Source organism: Lepisosteus oculatus, chromosome 23 (assembly GCF_040954835.1).
Source record: "Lepisosteus oculatus isolate fLepOcu1 chromosome 23, fLepOcu1.hap2, whole genome shotgun sequence".
NCBI classification, from domain to species: domain Eukaryota; kingdom Metazoa; phylum Chordata; class Actinopteri; order Semionotiformes; family Lepisosteidae; genus Lepisosteus; species Lepisosteus oculatus.
Window position 1 is genome coordinate 12860737 of NC_090718.1, and position 10833 is coordinate 12871569.

General features: G+C 38.8%; 1 long non-coding RNA gene across 1 annotated transcript in view; it reads left to right on the forward strand.

The window, feature by feature from the left end:
* The first annotated feature begins 2970 nt into the window (after positions 1-2970).
* Positions 2971-10833, forward strand: part of LOC107075620 (uncharacterized) — a 34470-nt gene continuing 26607 nt past the window's right edge. Inside the window, exons 1-2 of the long non-coding RNA XR_011183123.1 lie at positions 2971-3142; positions 9584-9718. This is a non-coding gene — a long non-coding RNA (uncharacterized lncRNA). The remainder of the gene's footprint in view (positions 3143-9583; positions 9719-10833) is intronic.

Below are 10833 nucleotides of genomic sequence, written 5' to 3' on the forward strand. Positions count from 1 at the left end.
ACCTGGAAGTAGATGAAGATCCAGATTCCAGCCCCAGATTTTCAGCAGGAGAGAGAGTTTGAGCGACACGAGAGGAGTTTGCGAACCCTGTGGTGTCCGATACCGGCAGGGCCGAATTGGACCCGGTCCGGGGCAGGAGTGAAAGTTTGCGAGAGAGTGCGTGTTCCGTTGCCATAGCGCAAATCGTAAAGCAGTACCGTGGTCAGGAAGGAGGGCCGAGATCCGCAATCCAGAGAGCAGAGTCCCGAAAACCAAACCTGATCGGTGAGGCAGGTCCATAGTCGGTGGGAAGGCAGTATCCATTAACCAAGAGTCGGGAGAGATCTCCAAGTCCAATTCGTAAGGCAGGTTGGTAGTCGGTGGGAAGGCAGTGTCCATCATCCAAAATGCTGCGAGACAAACAGGCGGGGAATGGTATACCTCAGGTGAGCAGAACTCAATAGTTAGCATGGAGAGGTGAGGTAGAAAGGTTTAAGTAGAACCAAAGGGGAAAAGTGGTTGGATAATATGTTAATTTTAGTGAATAGAGCACGTTGGAACACTCTTATCACATGGTGTGTTGGCTATCTCAGGCACCACCCCCCCCCCGACGTGCTCTGTCAAATCCGAATGCCAAAATGTGTGAACATAATTTTAACAATCGTTATTCTTTCTAAACGCGTAGGGGTTGGCAACACACTGTTTGCAGCATCACGCAAATAGTGAGACTCAAGCCTGGAGTTGATTGGAGGAGTCTCAAGCTTGCTGGGGGCGTTCTACAAACAGTTCGGGATTTGGACAAAAGCAAAATAATGACAAGTCCGCAGAACATTTGTTGTATGTTTTATTGGTTTTTAAGGAGTACAAATACAAATGACTGTGGACATAAACTAGCATTAACACATGACAATAAACTGCATAGACAAGTGTAGTAGGTATGGATAACCATGGTCAAGCCTTAGGGAAAAAGCATCAATTTTACCATACAGAGCCATCCAAAACATCAATTGTCCAGCCAATGGTCTTGGTAACCTTTCAGTTATCCAGTGAATTTTACTTAGGGTGCTTGATCCCATTTCTTTAACACATGGGATAGTTTATCATGTTAAGAGCAGGTCTCATAGATCGTTATTGTCAAAACTGTCTGAGAGACATTATATATGATTATATTTTTAAGGCGAAATGTGTTGGAAATTGTCTTTCGATAATCATTTTGCACTTACAGTTTTTCATTTCTAGCCAGCTTTTTCATTGGAGTCTGAAGTAAAAATTCAGCGTTTTTTTGTCAATGGCTTGATTAATATAACATTGAAAAAGATTCTCCCCTGAACTTTAAATTACACTGCACTTTTGAAAGTTTTTTTTCTCATAACAAGCCACAAAATGTTTTAAATGCTCTCAGTCAGCCAAAATCCAGTCCAGTCCAGCCGAGCCAAGGTGAGAACTGAAAGATTCCCTCACCTCACTGTAACATTGAAAAAGAGTAATGATTAATGCACTCACTGCAATTTCTAATAGACAAAGGGTTTCATGGATTTATCAAGGGAGTAATAAATTAGCATGCCTGGCAATATATCATAATTGAACCACACACAACAGAAAGCTAAAATTATACAATTATTTCTTGATAAATCATCAGCAATATGACAAGCCTAATTTAAAGGCTGTTCAGTTCTTTATTGACAGAAGGCTTAGAGCTTCCCAAGGTCAGGGGGAAATATTATCATAAAACTGTGAAACTGCCCAGTTAAAAGAATGAAGACAGATTTTTTGTTCAAACCAGTCTAAGTAAATACTGTATATATATATCCTGTATTTTCTAAGGGAAATTGTATGATATGCTTGTTTCCTGTGACAATGCTTCAGTAAATTCATCTAGTCATTGGAATGCTTATATTCTGCAATGTAAACACAGACTATTGCCTATAACATATGTAATAATCCATGACAAATTACATTCGGATTCGGGTTCGGATTGCGAGGCACTCTTTCAAGTGCAAAGAAGAGGATTGGCACATCTTTTCAAACTGGTGTCTTCTTAAATGAGAAATAACTGCATGTTTTTAGGATGATAATTACAATGAAATATGTTAATTTGTCCTCGTAATTTTAGTTGTAAAAGACAAGGAACCAAATCCTACACTGTCTTTTTCTTAAAAGCTCTTTACAAGCATTGATTTGTTAACTCTTAAACAGTAGGACTGTAAAAAGATCTTTTTGGACAGTAAGCTTTAGAAATATTTTGACAGACTGGATTTATGTTTTTTAAAAACCTTTTAAGTATTAATAGTATACTGTAAGTAAGTATTTATAAAGGTTAGAAAGGAACAATAGGTTTATTCCATGCTGAAAATAGAAGAAAGAAAACACGTTTCAGCCGTAGAGCCTTCTTCAGGTGTTTGAAGATTTATAAAGGTTAGATTGCCTCATGACCACAGAGCTTTCACAGATTTGGTTAATTTTGATAGACCATATAAATTCTCCCCTCAAGTTTACTCAAGACATTGCTTTTTTTTAAAAAAAAGAAATACAATGCTTTTATAAAGTTTATAATTGCTTGATTGCTTCTGTCCATGTGTGAAAATACTGTTACCTATTTCAACACAGGTGGGCCCTTAGCTGACGTCTCCACTACCAGATACTGTAATGTTTTTATTGCTGGCTTTTAAAATATTTATGAAGAGCGCTGAGTGTGCTTGTCTGAAAAATGATGCTTTTATGCTTATTACTGCAAAGGTATCATCCATATTTTTGAAATATAAGGTTCAGAATACAACTAAATTAATATACTGGAATTATGTGTGCAATTAATTATAATCTCCATTATTTTTAGTGTGCAAAAAAAGCAGTGCTGTTACTGTATGATGATGCAGCTTTTCAATATACCAGATTGTCAAGAGTGGTTTTAAACACCGTTTGTCTCTAAAACTTTCATTTGACGGTTTTGTGCGGTCGTTGTGTTGCAAGACGTCATGGTGTTAGAACCTGGAAGTTGCTTAAGTGCTATAAATTACTGTCGGCAGGACTGCTTTGAGCTACAAACACTGCTACTTTGCACGTTTAAGTGTCGTAAACAAGGTTCTGGGGTTCGAGAATTCTCTACGACGGGCCGCTGCACTCTGGATAGCGGGTTCGGATCGCGAGGCATCATCACCCACGAAAGGTAAAACGGGATTTGCAAGGGCTTGTTCTCGCTATGTGGGTCTTTGGGGAGTTGCTGTTAGCTTCCCAGAACGCAAACTGGTGGGATTTGTTCAAAACTACGATAGATTTTCTGAATTAAAATGCTTAAATTAAAATTAAAAACGTGAACGTGTTGTATGGACGGACATGTACTGTAGATACGCACATGCTAAAGAATGCGTGAGCAGATGCAATGATCGAAACCGGCCGTCGGTAGTTGATGACTGAGATCCCAACGTTTCCTGTCGACGCTCAAGTGTAGACAAACACAATATGGAACGGTACGTTTTTAAATTACATCTCTTGTTCATAATCCTTATGTTTGCTTCCCCCAAAAGTGTGAATTGGCTTTCATTTAAAAAATAATTTTAAACACACCTCTATAATATTATATAGGCTACTCATTCCTTATTCGTGTTTGAAGTAAAATTTTCACATTTTTGTCGTTGACCTGCATTCATTTGCTTAAGTAAAATCACCCCTTTTGGCCTGGTTGTGTCATTTTCAGATCTTCTAACATGATGAAACAATTCACAGAGTAAAATCATTATCTCGGACTGGGGGTGCCACCATCATTTGGCATCACTTTAAACAAAGTATTTTCTTTCCAAAATTAGTTTGATTGAGAATGGAGCAAGTTTGAATACTCAATTCAAGCAGACATAACTGGGACAGTTAGGATATCATCTTCTTTGAATGTACAACTTAGGAGGTTCTCTTCTTAAGGAGAGGGATTGAAACACTTGCAACAGGTCCTGAATGTGGCTTCATTCCTGTACACAGTGCAACCTCTGCTCGGGTTTAACCAGTTAATTAATTGATGTTACTGTCCTGCCACATTTCTGAAAAATCAGTGCATTTTTAAGAAAAGAAGACCAAGGCCAAGACACTCCTAACCTCATCATGAGCTAGTTACCGAGTCTCTGACATCTTAGAGAAGCTCAATCAAACAATGAACTTGACTTTCTTAGGGCTTGTTTATTCTGTAAACACTAGGATTATTATTGCTCAAGCTGAGCTTTACAGGTGTTTACCTTTCCTTTGTTTACACACAAAGAGTAAAGACCGCAAAACCTCTTCTAAACTGAACGGTCTTGTTCAACTAAAGGAAACTCTAAGGAAGGCGACAGAGTCAACATCACTTTCCAGTCTACAGCAGGACGGCTGTGCATGTATTCGGACAGATTCTGACTCACAACAAAAACTAAGGATGAAGTAGTCTTCATCCTCCTCTGTCCTCCAGTACCTTTGAGTGATATATGCTTTGCACGGGAACTTAGGCATATCTGCCTCTTGTATGTTTTTCAGGGCTCTGTATAAAATTCTCTGCTGTTTGTCTTTCTGTTATATGAAGATGTGTAGATTCATAAACAATACTAACACATATACAGGTTCTGACAGAATCCTGAGGAGAAAGAGGCGGGTTTGTGCATTTAACCTCCAATTAATTAAATTAATTGCCCCCTCCCGTCCAATTTTATTAGGCTCTGTAAAAGATTTTTAGAAATTAAACTTTTGTGGTACGAGAAGCAGTGCCATGGTTGCTGAAGACATTTTTAAAAAATCTAAGCGAGTCATTAATAGTTCAGCGCACAATTTACACTTGTAAATGACAGGCACGTTGCATCAGAATAAATATTATCACACATCTCAAGTCTTCCATGAGAGTAACCTCTGTGGGCCCATGCCCCCTTACTAGACCCCTCCTGGACTTATCAAAGTCAAAGAGTAATGCAAGAACAGCCACTGGTGAATTGGAGAAGGCAAGCTGTCTTTCTGAAATGCTAAATTTGTAGCAGAAGCCCAGACGACCCAGATGACACACGGAGTTCTGCCTGAGGTTTTGCTAAATCAAAGCGTTTCCATTAATAAAAGAAGCGGCAGAATCCCCAGGATTTTTTTTTAAATATAAAATCAGCATTATAATCTCATGGTCAGCAGCAACCAGGAATGTGTTGACAGGGGCTACGCTGTGAACTCTAAGGTGAAAATTTAAGAGCCCATTTTCTCACTCCTGGTGAATAATTAAAGAATGTCTAATTCTCCGTGCTTCCTGGGTGTGCAAAATAACCTACTCAGAGTGAGAAATGACACCCTTAGAAGGGTAATCGATTCAATTGGATGATTAATAAATTCCTCCAGTCTGGAGTGGATATTATTCACGTATTTCAGTGGTTTTCATGTTCTTAAGTCCGATTAGCGTTGCGGTTGAGAATGGTAAAACATCGTCTGCGATTCATGAGTGCACATAACTTATGAAAGCACAAATTGCGTTGTCACCTCCTATTAGGAACAACAACCCAGCAGAGACACTGAGAGTGCAGCATTCTTTTATTAATAATGCAGATAAACATGCCAGACTGAACTCGATCTGCCTTTTCGGCACTTACCTAGATGCTGTTAGTCCTGTCCCAGGCGTTCTGTTTGTTTTAACTGAAGCTGCCTGCTGTGCTTGTTCTCTGATCCTGTATTAACAACTGCTATACACAGCACAAGTTCCTTAAATTGCACACTGTCAGACATCAGTTCGATTTTTCATTCACAACACAACATGACACATTTAGACAGGAAGCTATGTGGCCCGTTTTGAGTGAGAATAGTTTTTAATCATCATCAGATTGACCCCTTAAACCTGCTCTTCAAGGTCCTCAGTGATTCTGTTTGCACAACCCTTTTTTTAATAGACACCTTCAACTGCCTGTGTAATGAATTATAGGCTTTGGGGACTGCTTGATTCCCCTTACAGACCCCTTGGTGTAGACTTCTGTGTTGTGTAAAGATCCGAGTTGACCCTGATACTGCCATGACAGTCCGGCCGATTGCACCACTGGTCTTGTGTCCCCGCGCAGAAAAAGACTCGTTTTCCTAAATGAAGTATTAACCGCCCCGTATCCCGTTCCCATCGTCAATTAAAACTGAGTTGTCTTGTTACGTCCTTCTGCACTCGTGAAGTGGAAACTGTCTGGGTCCCTGAGTTCTCTCAAAGTTCACTGCTTCATTCACAACTAATTATCTGTCATTAAAAATGAACCATTTGTTACCCATTTATTGTATAGAGTTTGCTGTCTGTCCTGTGTACCACAGGGATGGCCGGCACTGAGCCTGTTCCAGAATGATGATATGTTACTCAGTTCTCCTGCAGCAACAAACTTGGGTTTCTGTCACAGCAAAATTCTTTGCTATCTGTAGCTCACAACGGAGTGACTCGTGCATCTGAGTTTGCCCCTTTTCCTTCTCTAGCTGTGGTTGTGCAAGAACAGAGTTCTAATCCCTGTGTGCTGGAGCTAAATGATATCAAGCAAGAAAACAAACTTTTAGAAAAGCTAATATGTTGATTTATTTTATACAATTTGATGTGGCTGTGATAATTCTTGGTTTAAAACGCAAAAAGATTTTCTGGGACTCAGAACGAAGGTCTCTCAACTGATATGCTCTGATCCAATTGTGTGAATTTAATTCCGAAGGCTGCAGCAAAATTGGATGGTTTTGAAAACTCAAAAACGCGTCTCTTTTATTTTTCTCACCTCTGCATTTGAAAGCCAAATTTCCATGTTATGTGGACAGAATTGATAGTTGCAGCCGCGATTCAAAGAAATGTGCCGCACTGCATTTTGTGTGTGCTGGTTTCCAAAAACCTCATTAATAGAAGTAAAATGTTCCACTCAGTCTAATGTATGCTTCTTGTGTCCGAGGTCCAAATATGCAAACCAGTGGGAATACTCAGAAATAGATTTTCAAAATGCAACAGAACGTTCCTTTCTTTGCTCCAAATGATAAATTCCTCCGCATCCGTTCAGAGTTTTAAAGCTGTGCAGAGCTGAAATGGATTGCATTCTGCACACTGGTTTTAAATATGATAATGCTGGCTGGAGTAAGCCTGTTTACTCTTATACTCTTCTAATCATTTTTCAGCATGTGCATTCTGACTGCCAGCCCCATTTTCTCCAAAGAAACCTGCATTTATGAATAATAATGATGAAAGCTTTTATTCCACCACTAATTCAAGCAAACAGCTTTGGAAGTGAAATACCTGCTCTGACTTTCATGTCTCCTCTTCATTTGACTGGTAATTCCAGGCACTCGCCAGATGTGGATTTTATCTCTGTATTTCACAAGTATGATGCTAAAACGATAATAATAAGTCAAGAAAGGTTTCTCAAACATTATTCTTCAAGGGGAGCATTAAGAAACTATCTGGCATACAAACATGCTCAATTAAATATATACGTATTTAACTGAACTCAAACATTCCTTTCGGGTGTTGGCAATTTCAAATAGTTCCATAAAAGTAGAAATCATTTACCAGTAACTCCCTCCTGGACAGACACTTGTACTGTGTTTCAATTGGGTAAAAACAAAGCAAATGATGTCACTTCTTCAGACGAAAGTTCTGGAACATTCGGGGACTTCCTCCATGCTTTCCTCACATCATGACAGTTGTGATGTTAAAACAGATTGGGGCGTGCTCGGACACCAAACTTTACACTGCTCTTTTCATCACTAGAAGGTCATTACTGTAGGAGCAACTTCAGCATGCCTGTAATCTCCATCCTGATATCTCCAGTATCCCGTGCTGCAGTAGTAGCAGATCTTTGAAATCCCTTTGCTTCTCAGGAATGGATTTTTTTACACACGTCTGAAATATGTTTTATGGATAAATGTACAGTAGATACTCCGGTTTCTGAAATTATTCAACCCCCTTAGAGTACCCGACAAAAGTTGATGCACTTGTATTTGTCACAGAAAGGATGATATTACTTGTCAACAAGAACGGGTGTTTTCGTGCTTTTCTAAAAAAAACCAACACATTTGTGCTTCATCCAGCCATGTTACTGTATGTGGTGTCATTTGACTCAGAAGCTAGTTAGTTGCTGTTTGGAAAATTCATGTCTTTATCTGTTTATGTTACCGTGTGACTTAGCCACAGAAACCAGTCATAAGGTCTTGCTCGGTTGTTATTGTTAAAGACACTGCAGTCTTCAATAATTCTAGAGTTCTCTAATATTGCCAGCAGTTGCCCTGGGCCTTTAATGTGCAGAATAAACAGGTGTCTTACAGGGTGTTTTTCTAGTCACTGCTAGAGCTATTGGAATGAATAATCCTTTGTATGAGATCTTTGCCTAACGTTCCCTAAGAGTACATTGTACTGTATTTGTTTTTTTACCTTCTCTTCAGCCTCCTGTAATTCTCAGTCATAATCAAAGTAATTTCCACAATCTTTCTGAGTCTTTTTGAAATTAACAGCATTTACAGTATTTTCAACCTATTTAGACCTATTAGACTATGAACACATTTATACTTTTTATCATTTTTTTTAGTAATATACTCAGTATGGGTAGTTTGATATTTACACGCTCATAATTTGTGCATTTGTTGTTTAACACAAGCCTTGATAACAGGTGCTACTTCTTAGTTAAGGACGAATTAGTTCTGGATTTAGCAAGTCTTGGTGCAGCCAGCACTGGGCACTTCCTTCGGGTTCAAAACAACGAACTCGCAGGAAATGAATGGTATTGCTTGGGTGACACACAGACAGCTGGGCATTCTTTGTCTCCACGTTTTTTCCAGCCACTGTTCATCTCTCTTACTAAATAAATCGAAAAGGTCTCTATTGTTTTAGTCCATATATTTTATAAATATTTCGTTTATGTAAAATCTGAAGCAAAAAAATTCAATCAGATCGGAAATGTGAGGTACCCAGTGTGAATTCGCAGTAAGGACACTCCGCGCAAAAGCCTCACAAGATAAAACGTTGCTCAAGTCATTGAAAAATACTGATGAACGTCATAATCGTCAGCCTTCACATAACACAAATAAAACAATACATCAAAACTGTCCACAATTAATTAACAACCCAAGTCAGGAAAAAATATGTGTAATGTGACTTACGAGACATAAATGACATTTACTAAAATGGTCATTGAGTGTGAAAGGACCAGGAATGCCTGCACAGATGTACAGATGCATTTACATCCCATCTCTACCAACAGTCATCCTAGATTGGACCTATAACAACCCCCCCCATTATAATGGGAAATGTTTATTTCAATTTACAGGATTTTGAGATGTGTGGCACCTCAAATGGATGGTATCCAACTTGTAAACTGAGAACGACCTCTACTCATGTAGCCGCATCAGCGTGTATAGACTGCAAAGGAACAGATAAAGGTTTATTCCATGCTGAAAAGAAAAAACAGGCAGCTGAAGAAGGCTCTACTGCCGAAACATTGTGTCTCTTTTGTTTTCCTTTCAGCATAGGATAAACCTTTGCTTTGAACTCGTGTTCATACACGAGTAACACAAAATCTTGATGGACACCTACATTTTATTTGCTAAATCAGTTTCTACAGTATGTATGTTTACATACAGTATGTTTCCCCACAGTGACTTAACAAAAGCTTTCACCTTCCTGTCTGAACAGCAGCAGAGTTCCAGCAACTGAGAACCACATCGTTTTCCAGCATTGCAGTGACTACAAAGCTGTTCCTGTGACTTGGAGAACTGCTTTTTTTCCATTCAGTCCGTCTCTGGTCACTAACTCCCTGAACTCGAAAAGGTTAGTAGAACTGTATTAAGTGTATGTTGGAAAGGAATTCAGAGATGCACTTGCTTCCAAAACACCCTCTCTGACATTTTCCTCCCCCTCTAACGGAGCGCAAAACACAATTCATTTTCCAAATCCCTTTGTTTGTTGGACACTACAGTGTCAGTTATCGTTTGCCATTCCTGAGTGCTAAATGAACACACACTCAGATTCAAACAGCAACAGAAAAAATAACAGTATACAATATACACAAAACAGTGTCAAAGAGGTTTTACAAACTTGGTTTGCACTGTTTTAGTTGAAAGGTCTTGGAGGAAAAGACTAAGACAGCAGCGAGGTCACTGAGTTGATAGGCTTCTCGCTCAAGGTTTAAAAGCTTTCAGGGCACCATTTGTATATAAAAAGATCTGTACTCACTTTTCCATTACCACCATTCTAATACAACATTATTTTACAGTGACAGACTGCATTCGCAATCATCATGGCCCATTTATTGAATCCCCCGATGACTTAGAAACAAGTCTGTTTTCTGTTTGAGAACTGTAGGCTTGAAGCGGTTATCATGAATTGAGTTACAAGCTTTGAACTTTCCTTTAAATTATACCTGTGACTACCCATGTCAAAATCAATAAAACTTTCTTCAGACAAAAAGTTCCCACTTTAGAAAAAGCTCCGATTTGCCAAAAACAGCATTTGGAAATTAGTGCAGGTGTTAAAGACTCCTCACACTATAGTATGTTATGACCATTGATAAACAAATTATTTTTGATAAGATATTTATCAGAATGATTTGATAAGCTGGCCATTGATAAAAACTTGACCCTTGAAATCAGCATCCAGGGTTTTTCCTTCCTCATACCAGGTAACAACGAGTTTCTAAAACGCATGTATTCTTGGGCTAGAAGTTAATGAATACGTACCCTGAGTAAGTAATTCATGAATATGTATTCTGCACAAGGTAATTAACGGATATCATGTTGCATTAATTCAAGGCATGGGCCTAATAAATTAAAGAGAGCACAAAAAATCTGTTTGTAAAGGGCAGTGGCTTATCCTTGTTTTTTAAAGCAGAAGTTTGTGTGATTTCCACACATTTCCACGGTGCGTCAGCTGTATAAAGATATATA